The following is an 18542-nucleotide window of genomic DNA, read 5'->3' as shown; positions in this document are numbered from 1 at the left end:
TTTCATTCAAGGCTAGCACTCTCCTACTTGAGCCACAGTTCCACATGCAGCTTTTTTTTTTTTACTTGGAGATAAGAATCTCACAGTTGGCTTTGAACCCTGATCCTCAGATAAAAATCTCTCCAAGCTGGCTTTGAACAGTGATTCTCAGATCTCATTCTCCTGAATAGCTAGGATGACAGGCCTGGGCCACCAGCGCTTGGGTTGTCTGATTTTTGTTTGCTTTGTTATTGAACCGAGAGTCTCAAGCATACTGGATACACCACTTGCTCTACCATGAAGTCAAGCCCCTAGCCCTTTTCTTTTCATTATTGAGACTCAGCCTTCCCGACCTTGTCTAAGTTGGTCTCCATTCCTGTCGTTCTCTAGAGAGGCTGGCGCTATGACAGTCAGGTGAAGGATCAGCTGGGATTGGATGAGGGGTTTGGATTGATAGGGGTTTGTGTGATAGAGGTGGGTGAGGGGCTAGGCTGTAATGGCTGGGCTGGGATAGCATTTTGATGGCTGAGCCTGGGGCCGGGTTGCTGGGTGAGGAGGATCTAGGTTGGTAAAGCAGTTTGGGTTGCACATACAGCTCTGATCTGTGGCTTAGGCTTGAGTTGGTTTGGGGTCTGGCACTCACAGCTTGACACCCACCAGCAAGCCCCAGCCTCACCCCGGTGCTCCCATCCCCCACTGGCGACCCCTCCTAGCCAGTCATGGGAGTACCTGTTCCACAGAAGGAAGTGGTCGCCGGGTGGGCCAAACAGCCAGAGGTGAACCGGAAGGAAGGTCTTAGCTCTTCAAGCAGCTGGCTCCTGGTTTTGGTTCTGCAGCCCTGAGAGAGGAGGATCCTGTCCAGGAGCCGCTTCCTCTTTTCCAAAGCCTTGGCCCTACTGCCCCTGTGCAGAGTGTGATCAGAGAGGCAGCTGGGGGCCTTGCACAATACCAAGATAGGAACATCCCAATCAGGGAGGGAAGGGGGCTGGACTTAGTCCCCAGGCATAGGGATTTCAGCAAGCAGAAGTGGGACGTGGGCCTCACCAGAGCTTCCTCCTAAGAAAATGGGAAAGTGGGGTGAAAGTATCCCCCTTTCCAGCCTCGATCACTCCCCTCTCTTGGAGCTTAGCCTCTGTAGGGAGGCCGGGGACACTGAGGTAGCCAGCTCTGCAAGAGAGATGACGAGAAAACAGGGTGCCTAAAATACACCATGTTTCCTCCAGGCCCTTTGCAGGCCATTCCATGTCTCCCGGCTGAGTGGACACTAAGAAGCTCCCAAGAACCAGTCCCTTTGTGGGGGACATAGAGGCCCCAATAAGCTGGACAGTCCTCAGGTTGATTCTTCTTGCTTCCTTACTATACTCCATCCTCAGCCCCTCCCTTGAAGCAGTAAAGGACAAAGACTCAGCCAGGCATTGTGATTCACGACTGTAATCCCAGCACTTGGGAGGCTAAAGCCTGGGCTAACCTCCATCGGCAATCCTCCAGATGTTAGCTTCCTGAGTAGCTAGTATTAGAAGCACAAGCTACCAATACCTAACTGGTATGAACTGCCACCAGGTAGCTAGTACTAATTCTACCTGACTGGTCAGGGTCATATGACATATGCTAGCCAATAATGAGAGGAGACATGACATGAACAAAATCTTTTTTTGTTTTGTTTTTGTGCTAGTACTGGGAGTTGAACTCAGGGCCTCACATTGTCTCTTAGCACTTTTTTCTTAAGGCTGGAGCTCTACCACTTGAACTACAATTCCACTTCCATTAGCCAGATTTTGGCTGGTTAATGGGAGATAAGAGTTTCACAGACCTTCCTGCTGACTTTTCTTTTGCTTTTTGGCTGACTTTGAACCTTGATCTTTATATCTCAGCCTCTTGAGTAAGTAGGATTACAGGCCTTGAGCAGAAAAAGTTATGCAAGAGCATGAGGCCCTGAGTTCAAGTCCCAGGACTGGCGCTAAATAAATAAATAAATAAAACGATGTGCAGGGCCGTGAATTTGGCCTAGTGGTAGAGTGCTTGTCTAGCATGCACAAATACCAGGGTTCAATTCCTCAGTCCCACATATAGAAAAAGCCAGAAATGGTGCTGTGGCTCAAGTGGCAGAGTACTAGCCTTGAGGAAAAAGCCCAAGGACAATGCCCAGGCCCTAAGTTCAAGCTCCAGGACTGGGGAAAAAAAAAAAAAAAAGAACATTTAGGGGTAGGGGGAGGGGACAAAGACATGAGAAACGGTATCAATGTATGTGAAGTAATGCACCCTCTATCTGGTGAATATAATATAACACTTCTATTAATTACAATAAAAATATATGGAAAAAAACCAATTTGCTACAAATATCCAACCCTAAATGACAGTGGTATCACTAAAAAGAAATGTGCCTCCTTTTTCTAAAATCAGTATTGGCACCCACTTTTTTTTCCAAGAGCAGGTGGGGCTAAAATAGGGCTTTACCTTATAGCCCAAGCTGGCCTCAAACTCCTTTTGTATGTGTGCCAGTACTGGGGCTTGAACTAGGGACCTTGTATTCTTTTTTTTTTTTTTTTTTTTTTTTTTTTGCCAGTTCTGGGCTTGAGCTCAGGGCCTGAACACTGTCCTTGGACTTTCTCAAGGCCAGAACTCTACCACTTGCACCTCAGCACCAGTTCCAGCTTTTTTTTTTCTATGTATGTGGAACCGAGGAATCGAACCCAGGCCTTCGTGCATGCTAGGCAAAGCACTCTACCACTAGGCCAAACTCCCGGCCCAAGGGACCTTGTATTCTTGCTTAGCTGTTTCCACTCAAGAATGGTACTCTATCATTTGAGCCACAGCTCTACTTTTAGTGTTTTGCTAGTTAATCGAAAACAGAAGTCTCATGAGCCTTGCTGCCTGGGCTAGCTTTGAACTGAAACCTCAGATTTCCATCTCCTGAGTAGCTAGGAGTATAGGCATGAGCTACTAGTGTCTAGCTTGCCTCGAACTCTTGACCATTCTGCCTCCACCTCCTTAGCATTGGGTTATAGATGTATGCCACCACATCTGGCTGGCATCCAATACTGATACAGTAATATTATGATCCTTGGTAAACTAGACCACTTTTACATTTTTTTTTGTTTAACCAACTTCAATAGACTACTTCCACTCATAGTCCAAAATGGAGCTCTAGCTATTATATCTGCATTTCAGTAAACAGAATGGAGCCAGGGGCAGTTGTCTCAAACCTGGCATGGTTCAAAGCCAGGATGGGTAGTAAAGTCGGTGAGAATCTTACTTTCAATTAACCACTGGAACTTTCCTGTCCAGATTGGCTTTGGACCTGGACCCTCACATTTCAGCTAAGATGAGTGAGCCACTGATGGCCAGCTTGCTAGGACTTTTTATTTACTTTTAGAAGACAAGGAAGGTGGGCTGGGAGTTTGGCCTAATGGTTAAAGTGCTTGCCTAGCATGCACGAAGACCCGGGTTTGATTCCTTGGTACCACATACATAGAAAAAAGCCAGAAGTGGTGCTGAGGCTCAAGTGGTAGAGCTCTAGCCTTGAGAAAGTCCAAGGACAGTGCTCAGGCCCTGAGCTCAAGCCCAGGACTGGCAAAAAAAAAAAAAAAGAAGACAAGGAAGGTGACTTACCATGAGGGACAGTGGGGTCCTAGGAAACCAGAGCCACAGCCCACTTAAGACAAAGCAGCTCCTGATCTGGGAGGCAAGAGTGGAGTCTCCATAGACAGCTAACATACTCAAGGAACTGTGGCTCAAAGTAGTAGAGTGCTAACCTGAAGCAGAAAAGTTCAGGGACAGCACCAAGGCCCTGAGGTCATGCTCCATGGCTAACAACAAATTACACACACACACACACACACACACACACACACACACACACACGAATGGCAGAAGGGAAAATGTAGCTTATGTTCCCCACTTTAATTTCCTTAAATTACACATTACGTTTTGCTATATTCTACTAGTCAGAACTTAGTCACAAAGTCCTAACTCTTTATTATTGTAAGGACCTGGATAAATAATTGGAGTTTATTACTGAGGGATGGGGGAAAGGACTCTTTTGCACTTGTATGAAGCAACCAAAATCCTAAGTTCTTCATTCCTTGACCCTGCCTGGATTCCAGACTCTGTCCCCAGGACCCTGCCCACTTCCTTGCCAATATCTCTGCAGAGCCTTCTGTACCCGCTAGAGGGCACCAGAAACCTCTGCTGCTTCAGCTTTCAGGATAGGTCTTTGCATCTTGGATCACCCACAATGATCCAAAGGAGATAAATGTCCAAGACCATACCTGGGGACAGAGAAGGGTGGAGGGACGCCACAGTTAGGAGCTTCTGAGGGCCCAGAATGCAGAAGGAACTCTGTAACTGATGGGTCTATCATAATTCTTCCAGTAAAGGGGGCTGAAGGAAAGCTGAAGAGGCCTGGGTTCCATCTCCAGCAACACAGAAAGCAGACAAAGCAATCCCCATCCCCACTTCCAGTTCAAGATACTGGCCCTGAATCTTCCAACACTGATGAGACCACCACACAGAAAAAGATAAGAAAATCCATAATAGAGGGGAAGGGAATGCAGTGGTTTAGGATGATAAGCATTGGCTGCCCAAGTGTAGAGGGAGGAGAGAGAGAGAGAGAGAGAGAGAGAGAGAGAGAGAGAGAGAGAGAGAGAGAGAGAGAGAGAGAGAGAGAGAGAGATATTTGGGTCTATGTGTCTGTGTATATGCTGGTATTAGGTCTTGAACTCAGAGCCTGGGCTCTGTTCCTAGGCTTCTTTGTACTACTCATGGTTTGGGGTGGTTAGTTGGAGACAAGAGTCTTGCCCAACTGGATGCTGGTGGCTCATGCCCAGAATCTTAGCTGCTACTTAGAAGGCTGAGATCTGAGGATCACAATTTGAAGTCAGCTCAGTCAGGAAAGCTCATGAGATTCTTAGCTCCAATTAACTACCACAAAAGGTTGGAAGTGGAGCTGTAGCTCAAGTGGCAGAATGCTAGCCTTAAGCAAAATAAAAGCTCAAAGGCAGCACCCAGACCTCAAGTTCAAGCCTTGGGACTAGCACAAAAAAAAGTCTCACCAACTTTCCTGTCCAGATTGGCTTTGGACCTGGACCCTCACATTTCAGCCTCCTAGATAGCTAAGATGAGTGAGCCACTGATGGCCAGCTTGCTAGGACTTTTTATTTACTTTTAGAAGACAAGGAAGGTGACTTACCATGAGGGACAGTGGGGTCCTAGGAAACCAGAGCCAAAGCCCACTTAGGACAAAGCAGCTCCTGATCTGGGAGGCAAGAGTGGAGTCTCCATGGACAGCCAACACACCCAAGGAGATGAAGGCAGTGGATAAAAATGAACAAAAAAGAGAATTGACCAGATGGTGAGACTCACATGTGTCATTCTGGCCACTTGGGAGACTGAGATTGAGAGGATCTGGGTTCTAAATCAGCCCTAGCAGAAAAGTCCTCAAGGAACCAGGCATGGTAGTACGTGCCTGCCAGCCCAGCTGCAGGAAGGCTAAAGTAGGTGAAGCGATGTCTAGATGCATGCTTGAGCAGAAATCAAGATTCTATTTCACAAATAACCAGCATGTGTGTGCGCGTGTGTGTGCGTGCACCCCCCGCCATGGTCTGGATGTGTGGTTTAGCAGTAAAGTACCTTCCTAGCAAGCATGAGGCTCTGAGTTCAAACCCCAGTATGAGAGAGAGAGAGAGAGAGAGAGAGAGAGAGAGAGAGAGAGAGAGAGAGAGAGGTTAAAAATGTATGAACTATGGGGGGGGGTGGGGGGAGGGTAATGGGTACCAAGACATGTGAAAGGGTATCAATGTATGTGAATTAATGCACCTTCTATCTGGCAAATATGTAACCCTTTTATTAATTACAATAAAAAATATTAAAAAATAAAAAAAATGTATGAACTACTTGAAAGGCAGAGATCAGGAGGATTAATATTGGAGAATTGCCTTAGTAAAAAAGCTAGATCTTCTCCACTGCTACCCAAAACTGGGTGTTAGCCCAACTACAGGGGAGGTATAAGTAGGAGGATCCCAGACTGAGGCAAGCCCTGGGCAATATTTTGAAACATTACCTGAAAAATAACTGACACAATAAAAGGCTGAGGTCTTAGTTGCCTAGCAAGCCTAAGGACCTGAGTTCAAGGCCCGGTTCTAAGAGGAGAGGAGAGGAGGGAGGATAGATTCAGGAGTGGTGGCTCATACCTACAAATCCCAACTAGTTAGGAGACAGAAATTAGAAGGATTAGTATCTCAATTAACCACCAGAAAACCAGAAGTGGAGCTCAAAGTGGTAGATCCCTAGCCTTGAGCAAAAAGAGCTCAGAAATAGCTCCCAGGACCCACGTTCAAGCCCTATAATTGACAAAGAAAAAAAAAAAAAAAGCTAATGAGATCCCCATTTCAATAAGTAAGCCCGGGGGGGCTGAAGCTGTACTTAGGACCAGAAGTATGGCTTGAGTAGTAGAACACCTGTCTAGCAAGTACAAAGCTCTTAGTTCAAGACCCAGTATTTAAAGAAAGAAAAGCCAGGCTGGTAGTTCTAGCTACTCAGGAGGCAGAGATTAGGAAGTTCAAGATTCAAGGTCAGCCTGAGTAAAAAGTTCAAGAGACTCCTTCTTAGCCAATAGCTGGGCACGGCAGCATGCTCATGTCACCCCTGAAACATGAAAGGCTTTTGACCAAAAGGATCATAGTTCCAGAGAAGCCAGAGTAAACATGTTTGCAAGACATTATCTCAATGGGAGAAGCTGGGTGTGGTGACGCTCACCTAAAATAAGAGAATGGAGGTTCAGGCACACACCCAGCTCCCCCCTCCAAAAAAAGAGATCCTGTCTCAAAACAACCAAAGCAAAAAAAGGCTATTGAGCACCTGCTTTAGCAAGTGTGAGGCCCTGATTCAAATCCCAGTACTACCAAAGGAAGAAACAAACAAAACAAAAGGCAGAAGAATTGGGAGTATATGTAGGGCAGTGTTTGTTTAGCATATATGAGGCCTGGATTTTATCCTCCACACTGGGCTATAGAGTGGGCCTGGCAGTGGCTGAGGTATTTTACCCTGCAGTCCTCTGGGCTGGTTGCAGTCTCTTGTTATCTGCACTCACAGGAAGCTTGAGTCACAGGGAAGCAAAGTAGCTGGGTGAGGTTTGCATAGCTAGTCAGGGGTCGGAGCACTGGAATGCGGACGCAGGCTGCCTGTTTCCTGAGCTGGGCTCTGCACAACTCAATCCTGTAAAATGTGCTGAAACTGAGAGGTGAACAAACTGATCCCAGAGGAAATATCACTCAAGGAACAGAAGACAACTTAGAAAAAGGAAACGCTCTAAGGCTATTACATTCAGAAAACGACAAGCTATGAAAAGAAATGATTCCTGGAAATTTAAAAGAGTTGCTAACGTTAAATGCAAGTTAGTAGGAAAGAGTATGAATATCTGGGGTTCGGGTTAACAAAATTCAGTCATTCTTCTTTTGTTTCTTTAGAAAAAGCCTTCATTTGAATTTCTGGGCTCTTGAGTTGATTGGTGAACTTGATCTCTCTCCCAACCACCACAGGCGAGGCGCCTGCCTCTGACTCGGAGAAACCAAGGAATGAGGACAACACTGAGGGCAGAGGAAAGATACATAGTCATCCCGGATTCTTAATAACGTCATTGAGTTCCTGGATCAAGCATTACTTAAAGCTAAAGGATGAATGCTTCTTTCTTAATATCACTGACCAAGCGGGGCACTAGCAGCACATGCCTTTAATCCTGCTCAGGAGGCTAAGCTCTGACGATCAAAGTTCAAGGCCAGCCGAGGCAGGAAAGTCTGTGAAACTCTTATCTCTACTAAACTAAAAAGCACACACACACACACACACACACACACACATACACACACACACACACACACACACACACACACACACACCAGACAGAAGTGGAGCTGGAGCTTTGGTACAGCATCAGCCTTGAGCCAAAGAAGCTCAGGGATAATACTCAGGCCCTGAGTTCAAGCCCCAGGGCTGGACTACATATATGTGCCACCAATCAAATCCCCTAGACTATAGTTTTCTTTATCTCAGTTGTCTGTCCAGCCCCTAGATTATCATCAAGGCCAATGATACTGCTTACAAGTATCTCGAAGAAAATATTGTAAATAAGGCTTAAAATCACATAATTGTACTTAGAGATGCATTCATCAAAAAAGGGGAGAAGGAGATCAAACTGGGAAAGAGTGTAGGAGGAAGGGGTGACATTGTCTAAAAAGAAATGCACTCATTACCTGAGTTATTAAACGGTAACCCCTCTGCATATCACCTTAGTAATATCAGTTAAACATAAAAAAAATAGCCAGGCATTGGTGGTCATGCCTGTAATTCTAGCTACTCAGGAGGCTGAGATCTAATGATGGAGGTTCAAAGCCAGCTGGGGTGTGAAAGTCTCTGAGACTCTTATCTCCAATTAACCACCAGAAAACAGGAAGTGGCACTGTGGCTCAAAGTGGTAGAGTGCTAGCTTTGAGCTGAAGAGCTTAATGACAGCACCCAGACCCAGAGTTCAAGCCCCATGACTGACAAATAAATAAATAAGAAATAAAGAAGGGGGAAGGGCTGCAGGTATGGCTCAGTGGCAGAGTGCACACCTGGCATGTGCAGGCCCTGGGCACAACCCCAGCACAGGCGGGTGGAGAAAGGAAAAGGGAGGAAGGAATACTGGCTAAACCTCAACATGTCTCAGTTCTCTCACAGTGAGCCAGACGGGAGATAGGTACTGTGAATACAGCAAGTGAGCTTTCTGGTGACAAAATGAGTTGACATCTGTTTCTTCTCTCAGAAAAAATATAAGCAAGGCAATTAGAAAACCAGAAACAACACACTCCATGCCAGGAACCAAATATGAAGCAACACAGGATTGTTTTGAACAGTCAGTGGAGACTAAGACAAGACAATCCATTTGGCCTTGATTTTGGACAGGCCAGTTCTCTCCTGAAAGGAATGAGGGGTGCTTGTCTCTTCCTCTGAGGAGCCAACTTGTTACCCAGCTTTCTAGCAAGTAGGGTTTATATAATTGTAGCATTGGTTGATTTTTCATTGTCAGAATCAACCTGAAGAGAAAGCATAGAAGCTTTCATTATAATTCCAGCACAAAATGCAAACTCTGTCAACTTTGGCAATGGAAATGTCAAGAGCAATCAAGAGAAAGTAGAAGGAGGTGGAAAGAAGAACGAGGTGGCAGGGACAGAGAGATTCATTTTTCTGATAATGCTGTGGGAGCTGAAAACATCTATCTTGATGGGTAAGGAACTAAAATGTAAATATAGATTTCTTAGAACTATAAATAACAACATAAGACTGTGATATTAATTTAACAATAAAACCAATGAAGTTGACCTGGAGGAGCTGACTTAAATCTCTTGCTCAGCGGGGCATAGTAGCTCACACCTGTAGTCCCAATTACTTGGGACACTGAGGCTAGAGTCACTTGAGTTCAAGGATTCAAGGCCAACCTGGGCAACATACAGAGACTCCCCCTCTCTTAATAAAATACATGAATACATTCCATGCTTTTGTGATGAGGTATCTGTGGACAGCCTCTTGAGTGACTAAGTCCACAAACAGATTTTCGATGAAATCTGTGGAGAAGAACATTATTTAGAAAGATGATGTCTAAAAGTGGAAAGCGTTATGAGAAGAACAGGGGGAGGGAAGTTTGGCTTTTCATTTTATTCCATTTAGAACTGGTTGAAGTATGTTTGCCTACATGTTCCACATCATATCATCAGCCCCCACCCATCCTGTGGGCCCAGCCCCTGGGTCTATGTGGAGAGTTTGCCAGTCAGGCCCCAATCCCCCCCCACACACCCCTGCTACTTTGTCTTTCTTTACTATGGAGGCTGGAAAACAAAATTTCACTTCCCAGATGCCCTTCTAGCAGCCTGAAGCCGCCACCCCATCCAGCCATAGCCAATTTCCACAAACAACAACCCCTCTCCCCCTGCAGGAATGGAGGCTACAAGACACCCTTTTGTATCTGCTCATACCTGGAATTAGGCAAATAGATCCAGGAGATGTTGAATGACTACAAAGAAAAAAGACAAATGTAAAGAATATAGTATAGAATGAATAAAAGGAAGAAACATAAATAAAAATCAGGGAGGAAATAATATGGGAGGAAAAGGAAACTGCCATCTTGGAGGATATATATGCAAAACACTGGTATTAGCTCACACCTGTAATCCTAGCTACTCGGGAGACTGAGGTCTGAGGATGGAGGTTCAAAGCCAGCGGTAGAAAAGCCTGTGGAGACCCTTATCTCCAATTAGCTACCAACAAAGCCAGAAGTGGAGCTGTGGCTCAAGTGGAAGACCACTAGCCTTGAGCAACAAAAGCACAAGGACAACACCAAAGCCCAGAGTTTAAACCCAGAAACATACACAAAAGAAGAAGATGAAGAAGGAGGAGGAGGAGGAGAAGGAGGAGGAGGAAGAGGAGGAAGAGGAGGAGGAGAAGGAGAAAATATACAAAAAACTCTTAACACTCAACAGAAAGAAATCAAACAACTACATTAAAAATGGGCAAAGCAGGCTAGGAATGTGGCTTAGTGTTGGGGTGCTTACCTAGTATGCATGAAGGCCTGGACTGGATTCCTCAGTATGATATAAGTAGAAAAAACCAGGCAGTGTGGCTCAAGTGACAGAATGCTAGCCTTGAGCAAAAAGAAGCTCAAGGACAGTGCCCAGACCCTGAGTTCAAGCTCCAGGATTGGCACACACACAAAAAAAAGCAAAAGATAGGAACAGAGAATCACACCATCACACAAAATGTATACATACAGCAGACATGCATGGGAAAGATGGTCGTTGTTAGGCCAGATTTGGTGGTTTATGCCTGTAATCTCATCTACTTGGGAGTATAGGAGAGCATCATGGTTCAAGACCAGCCAACCAGCCACTTAAAAAGTTAGCAAGACTCCCACCTCAACAAATAATCTGGAGTGGTGTTGCATATATGTGGTCTGCAGGAGGCTGTACGTAGGAGGATCTCAGTAATACTGGATATATGACAGTATGAACCTGTCAAATCTGTAGAAATTACATCACAAATGTGACCATTGGGCAGGCTCAGGGGCATACATTTGTAGTCCCAGCCAGTTTGGGAGACAGAACATTGTAAACTATAGACGTTGGTTAATGTATTACTATTAGTGTATTAATTGTAGCGAGTACTGATCCTGTTCACATTGACTGTGAACCTTGAAAGTCCATGAGCCTCTTATTCCCAATTAACCACACACCCTGGAAGTACAGTTGTGGCTCAAGTGGTAGAGTACCAGCCTTGAGCAAAAAAAGCTCAGATACAACACTCAGGCACTGAGTTTAAGCCCCAGGATTGGCAATTCTCTTGAGGGATAAAGCTAAGTGAGAGACCCCGAGTTCAAGTCCCAATAACAGCATTCAAGGAATATACCTCTTCCAGTGCCAATTGCAATTTTCCCTCCTAATGAAAAGTTTAGGTTTACAAACTTCTCGGTGAGAGAGTGTTGAGCTCCCATCTTTCCCTCCTTGCACTGTTCCTCTTATTATTAGCCTCCTGGGTAGCTAAAATTACAGGCTTGAGCCATCAGCATCCCACATTTTGGTTATTTTTTCAAATAAGATTTCAAGCACATTTGGCAGGGCTACATGCATGTGCCACCTCAATTGCTGGATTTTCCTGAAGGCCACTAAAAGGTTACTCATATTTTCCTTCTTTTTTTCCAACCCACTTAGGAACACTCCATCTTGCAATTTTCTTCCTCCCTCCCTCCCTCTCCTCACCCCCTCTTCCCTCCCTTTCCCCTATTCTGGTACCAAAAATGGGGCTCAAACTCAATGCCTCAAGGCTCTCACTCTGCTTGTCTGCTCATGCTGAAGTTCTGCCACTTAAGTCACACCTCCAGTCCAGTTTTTTGCTTGTTATTTTGGAAATGGAATCTCACAGACGTTTTCTGCTCAAGCTAGCTTTAAGCCATGATCCTCCAGATCTCAACTTCTTTTTTTTTTCTTTTTTTTTTTTGCCAGTCCTGGGCTTGAGCTCAGGGCCTGAGCACTGTCCTTGGACTTTCTCAAGGCTAGAACTCTACCACTTGAGCCTCAGCAACACTTCTGGCTTTTTTCTCTGTATGTGGTACCAAGGAATCGAACCCGGGTCTTCATGCATGCTAGGCAAGCACTTTAACCACTAGGCCAAACTCCCCGCCCTCAACTTCTTTTTTAAATACGTTTTTCCCCCAGTCCTGGGGCTTGAACTCAGGGCCTGAGCACTGTCCTTGGGCTTTCTCAAGGCTAGAGCTCTACCACTTAAGCCACAGCACCATTTCTGGCCTTTTCTATGTATGTGTTACCAAGGAATCGAACCTCGGTCTTCATGCATGCTAGGCAAGCACTCTACCACTAGGCCACACTCTTGGCCCAGGTCTCAACTTTTTGAGTAGCTAGGATTACAGGTGTGAGCCACTGGATCCCAGTATAATTCTTTCTTTTTTTATTTTCCTTTTTTTGTCAGTCATGAGACTTGAACTCAGGGTCTGGGCGCTGCCCCTGAACTCTTCAGCTCAAGGCTAGTGTGCTATCACTTTGAGCCACAATGCCACTTCTGGTTTTCTGGTAAATAACTGGAGGTAAAGAGTCTCACAGACTTTTGTGCCCAGGCTAGCTTTGAACTGTGATCCCCAGATCTCAGCCTCCTGAGTAGTAGCTAGGATTACAGCCAAGAGACACTAGTGCCCGGCTATAATTTTTTTCTTTAAAAACTCTTTCAGACCAGGCATTGTGATGAACTATAATCATAGCATTTAGAAAAGCAAAGGCAAGAGGACTGGAAGCTTGGGTCAACCTAGAAGATAACACACACACACACACACACACACACACACACACACACACAGGCAAGCAACTAAGAAAGCAAGAGAGGCTGGGTGCCAGTGGTCTATACCTATAATCCTAGCTACTCAAGAGGCTGAGATCTGAGGATCACAGTTCAAAGCCAGCACAGGCAGGAAAGTCTGTAAGACTCATCTCCACTAAAATTAAAAAAAAAAAAATGCTGAAAGTGGGGCTGGGAATGTGCCTTAGTGGTAGAATGCCCGTGAAGCCCTGGGTTTAATTCCTCAGTACCACATAAACAGAAAAAGTGGGAAGTAGCGCTGTGGTTCAAGTGACAGAGTGCTAACCTTGAGTAGAGAGAGGCTCCGGGACAGAACCCAGGCATTAGTGTCTGGGGGGTGGGGGGAGGAAACAAGAGAAAAAACTCAAATACAAGTTCCCACAGCTGAGTGTCAGTGTCTCAGGCCTGTAATCCTAACCTGTCAGGAGGCTGAGATCTGAGGATCTGGCTTCAAAGCCAGCGCAGGCAAGAAAGTACTTAAGACTCTTATTTTCAACTTACCACCAAAAAGCCATAAGTAAGACGGTGTCTCAAGTGGTAGAGAAAAAAAGCTCAGGAACAACACCCAGGCCCTGAGTTCAAGCCCTGAGTTCTTCCTCCCCTGTCCTTCTCCATCTCATTCTGCTTGATAAATACTAAGAAGTGGTCTGGAAAGGCAATGTTGGGGGGGGGGGGCGTGAAACTGAGGCAAAGCCAGAATCCTCTTTTGTGGGCAAGAAAAGGCAAAGCATTGAGCAGAGGTGGCAACTGCCCCCCTGGGCAGACCGCTTCCCTTCTCGCTCTGCCTTGGTGAGATCATTTGTCGTCCTGCCTTCAATTTCCACCTCCCTGAGAAAGACTGCCAAATTTCTACCCACAGCCCCAAACCACTGAGAGTTCCAGATCCACAGACTAAATGCCTACTCAACATTTCCCTGTGGAATGGAGTCAGATAGGATTACGTTCTGCTGTAACACAGATGAAAATATAGAGTCCCAAACAGAAATAGTTTCTTTCTCTTAGATTTAAAATCTGGAGATCTCCAGCTTGGGACTGGCATGCAGATGCTGCCCCTGGGCTCAGCCTCCTTGCAAGTCAATGAACCTGTGATTGCAAGGGCATGCCCAGCCATTCCGGGGACACTCCAGGCAGCAGGATGAGGAATAAAGGGCTAGCTAGCATCTTCTGCTATACCTCATTAGCCAGAGTTAATGGTCACAGCAAAGAAGGTTGGTTGAGGGATACATTACCTTTCTATTTTATTTTTAAGAGAGAGAGAGATGTCTCACTACGTGCCACAAGATGGCCTTAAAATCTTGATCTTCCTGGCTCCGTCTCCCAAGTATTAGGATTACAGGTATTTGCCATTTGAGATATGTTTATTTGTTTCTATGCCAGTACTGGGGCTTGAACTCAGAGCCTTGTGCTCTTGACTGAGGTTTTTTGTTTTGTCTTGCTCAAGGTTAGTTGCTCTACCACTTGAGTCACAGCTCTCCTTCCACCTTTGGGCTGGTTAATTAGAGATAATAGCCCCATAGATTTTGTCTGCCTGGGTTAACACCAAACCTTAGTCCTCAGATCTCAGCCTTCTGAGTCACTAGGATTTCTGCCATTAAGAAAGTGAATGTAGGGGTGTGTGGGGGGGGAGGGAAATGGGTACCAAGACATGTGAAAGGGTATCAATGTATGTGAATTAATGCACCTTCTATCTGGCAAATATCATGTAACCCTTTTACTAATTACAATAAAAAAAAAAAGAAAGTGAACGTAGCCAGACACTAGTGGCTCATGCCTGTGACCCTAGAAACTCAGGAGGCTGAGTCTGCAGATCAGGGTTCAAAACCCACCCAGGCAGGAGACTCTTAGCTCCAATTAACCACTCAAAAACTGGAAGTAGAACTGTGGCTCAAAGATGTAGAGCCATAGCCTTGAGTGAAAAAGCTGAATTCAAGTGACAAAAGAAAAAAGCTAGCCTGGACTCACCTGATAGCTACATCCTGAGTAGCTAGGATGACAGATATGAGTCACAGAACCCAGCTCTCCCCTCATTCCCTGTTTTTCATTCTTTCTCTCTCTCTCTCTCTCTCTCTCTCTCTCTCTCTCTCTCTCTCTCTCTCTCTCTCTCTCTCTCTCTCTCTCTTTCTCTCTCTCTCCCTGTAAGTTGGGGGGCTTGAACTCAGGGCCTAAGCATTATTCCTGAGCTCATCTGCTGAGAGCTAGCACTCTATCACTTTGAGCCACTTCTGGTGTTCTGATGGTTCATTAGAAATAAGAGTCTCACAGACTATTTTGCCTGGGCTGGCTTCCAACCACGATCCTCAGGTCTCAGCCTCCTGAGTTGCTAGGATTACAGGTGTGAACCACCAGTGCCCAGAACCTGTTTTTCTTCTTATGAAGCAGGGGGTACTAGCTTAGATTGAGCAGTGCCAATAGGATCCACCATGGCTAGCCTCGAGCTTGAGCCATCATGCTCCTGAGGCAGTGGAGAGGGGCTAGCTCTTCCAGGACCCCCATTTCCAATGAGGAAAACCATGCAGCCTGAGGCTTGAGGCTGTGGGCTACGGAGAGGAAATCTATCTGGGTGGGGGCAGGCAGAGTAATTCCTGGAAGGAAGCTCACACCTCAGGAATCTGGTAGAGGAACATTTGAGGTCTCTGTCTCACAAGCTGCCCACAGCCCACTCCCGGGCCCATGCAGCAGGCTATGTGCCATCTAGGAAACATGGTGCTTGAGCTAGGAGTTTGGAAGTACCATGCCGTCACCAGCCTCCATCCTGTGGCTGGGGCAGAGCACAGGCCAGGAGGCAGCCCGTGGGGTCTGGATTGGGAAGAGCCCCATCCTCTGTGGGCCCCAGCTTCCTCCTCCATAGGAGTTTTTTCTTTCTATGTGGGGGTGACTGAGGCAGTAGAATAAGGTCCCTAGCTAGACACTTGCACACCAGGAGAATCATTTGGCAGGGTCTACCCTTGTCCACCCTTCCAAATATTCCTGTTTGTATGGGAGGGTGTACTGAGCAAGCAGCCAAGCTTGAGTCCTGGGGTGGGGGGTAGGGGGGTCATCCAAAGTTCTCTGCACAAGGCCTGAGTACCAATAGGCTTCGCTGTGTTGGGGGGCATGGATGGCATGTCCTAAATACTCATCTTACCCTCCACTGCTTTGCCAAGTCATGGGTCCTGGGAAGGGAGAACCTGTCCAAGAAGACACAAACAAGTCTCCTTGCAGTTTCATCTGGGGGTGCCCCAGATAGGGGCTCTCTGAGCAGACACCCACAATAGGGTGCTACTGGCCAGCTTCTTCTGAAGGCCTGGAGGAGGGAGGCTGAGCCCAGGGGCAGGAGAGGGGTTGCTGCCTGTTGGGGCTGGGAAGGGGAGTTGAGCCAAGGGCAATCTCGGGCTTTGGATCATTTGTATTTTCTCCCGTGAGTCCTAGGAGCCATGAAGCACATTGGAATAGTGAAGTAATGAGCCAGATTAAGTTTTGTGTGGGAATTCAGGATGCTGCCCTAGCTTTTTGCCTCAAGGTTGACAGTCAACCACTTGAACCACAGCTCTACTTTTAACTTTTTGGTAGTTAATTGAAGGTAAGAATCTCATGGGATTCCTGCCCCAGGTGACTTTAAACCATGATTTTCAGATGACAGACTCCGAAGTAGTATTGGAGTTATAAGCATGAAACACTGGCACCAGCTCAGGCCAGCACTTTTAACAGTCTCTCCTGTTGCATGATGAAGATGGATTATAAAAGCAAGTTAGAAACAAAGGCATCCCTTGAGAGGGGAAGGCTGGGGCAGAGGCCTGGAGAAGGGAGGTCTGGCCTGGAAAGAGGTTGTTCTTGGAGAGGACACATTTAGAAGTCAATCCTGCTTTATGTTTCCCCCACCCAGGGAGGTGCAGGAAGCCCATGAGGTCAGTTGATGGGCTAGAGGACCAAGAGACAAAGACTAGGGCATACTGCAATGCAGGGTGGGGGCTTTGCAAGACTCCTGCCCAGGCCAATGGGGTCCAAGTAAATTGAAACTCGATCACATATCAAGAATTCACTGAAATCATTTGCTGTCTTTCTTAGTGTTAGACTGGAAGTTACCCAAGGGTGGAGCTTGTGACTCCCACCTCAAAGCAGGGATCGCCTCAAGTCTTCATTCTTGCTTGGTGCCTGTTGCTGTGGCCTGCAGGGATGAGCCAAGGTCTGGGGGCAGGGATAGAGACAAATGGATGGACAGAAGTGGAAGGGAAAGAGGTGAAACAAGAGACAGGTATATGCATAAAGCCAGACCCTTTCCCCCTGCCCATGTATTCACACTGTAGTCCTCCCTGGCTGGGTCCAGTCTGAAATGAGCTTCAGGCTTGTCAGCCCCTGACCAAGGACTCCTGACAGACTTGCAGACAAGAACAGACAAACACACACACACACACACACACACACACACACACACACACACACACTAACACTCATGAATAATACACAGACAAATACACAGTCAGAGGAGGAAAGTGGAGAGGGCTGAGTGAGCACCTGGCTGACTTCCTGGCCAGGTATTAATGTTCAGAATTATAGGTGCAAAGCTCTCTTCCCTGATTTCATTAAGAAGGCCCCCTGGGCCAGGCACTGGTGGCACACACCTGTAATTCTAGATACTCAGGAAGCTGAGATCTGAGGATCAAAGTTTGAAGCCAGCCTGGGCAAAAAAAGTCCATGAGACTCCGATCTCCAATTAACTACAGAAAAAGTCAGAAGTGAGACCGGGAGTTTGGCCTAGTGGTAGAGTGCTTGTCTAGCATGCATGAAGACCTGGGTTCAATTCCTTGGTGCCACATACTTAGAAAAAGCCAGAAATGGTGCTGAGGCTCAAGTGGTAGAGTTCTAGCCTTGAGAAAAATCCAAGGACAGTGCTCAGGCCCTGAGTTCAAGCCCAGGACTGGAAAAGAAAAAGAAAAAGAAAAAGTCAGAAGTAGAGCTGTGGCAGAGCAGTAGCCTTGAGCAAAAAAAAAAAAAAAACAAAAAACCTCAGGGACAATCCCCAGGCCCTGAGTTCAAGCAACAGGGCTGGCGCAATAAAGGGGAGAGTGACCCTGAAAGTAAGGACAGCAAGGACAGAGAGGAAGAGGGAAAACAGTCCAAGGAGGGAACATGGCCGATGCAAAAGTTGGCAGAAAACGTGATGAGGCCTAGTGCCTGAGGCTGGGGGAGCAGTCAGAGGGAGGACAAAGTGGGCCACAAGGGCCTAGGTGAGGGGCGAGGCAGGCTGTCAGTGGACTCACGTCTTCACCCCGCCAGCCCCTTATTTGGAGGGCACCTCCGAACGCCCCCAAGAGAACCGGGGTTGGAACAAGAAAGCTTTTACTCCCATGGAGCAAGAAGAAGGCTGTTGGTCCCATTTGGGAGGCTGCGTGCTTCTTACCGCTGTGGCAGGGTGAGCTCTGAAGGTCCCTGAGGTTCCCAGCCAGGCCCTGGAAGCAGCCGATGGTTGGGCCAACGCTGAACCCCAAGGTGGGCTTCTGGGGGGCGGGTGGGGGCGCCGCGGGAGGCCGGCGAGGGTCTGGAATTCCTCCTCCTCCTCTCTCCCCTCGTCCCCCCCTCGGCCTCTCCCACCCCCTGGGCGGCCCGCAGACCCGGGGAGGCGGAGGCGCCGCGGCGGCAGCGAGGCGCTAGGGGCGCGCGGGGAGGGGCGCGGGTCGCGGGGGGCCCCCTCGTCGGAG

At 47.0% G+C, this 18542-nt stretch overlaps 1 protein-coding gene across 1 annotated transcript in view; it reads right to left on the bottom strand.

Moving 5' to 3' along the window:
* The window catches only part of Siglec1 (sialic acid binding Ig like lectin 1), a 40201-nt gene extending 21818 nt beyond the window's left edge, over nt 1-18383 (bottom strand). Inside the window, exons 1-2 of the mRNA XM_090352057.1 lie at nt 18245-18383; nt 709-817 (exon numbers count right to left, since the gene is read on the bottom strand). The gene's annotated coding sequence lies outside the window, so the exon portion shown is untranslated. The remainder of the gene's footprint in view (nt 1-708; nt 818-18244) is intronic.
* Nucleotides 18384-18542: the final 159 nt, after the last annotated feature.

The sequence above is a fragment of the Megascapheus bottae genome, chromosome 18 (genome assembly GCF_031878675.1).
Source record: "Megascapheus bottae isolate mThoBot1 chromosome 18, mThoBot2.hap1, whole genome shotgun sequence".
In the NCBI taxonomy this organism is placed as follows: Eukaryota; Metazoa; Chordata; class Mammalia; order Rodentia; family Geomyidae; genus Megascapheus; species Megascapheus bottae.
Note: the sequence above shows the minus strand (reverse complement) of the source record. Positions and strands in the feature narration are given on the sequence as shown.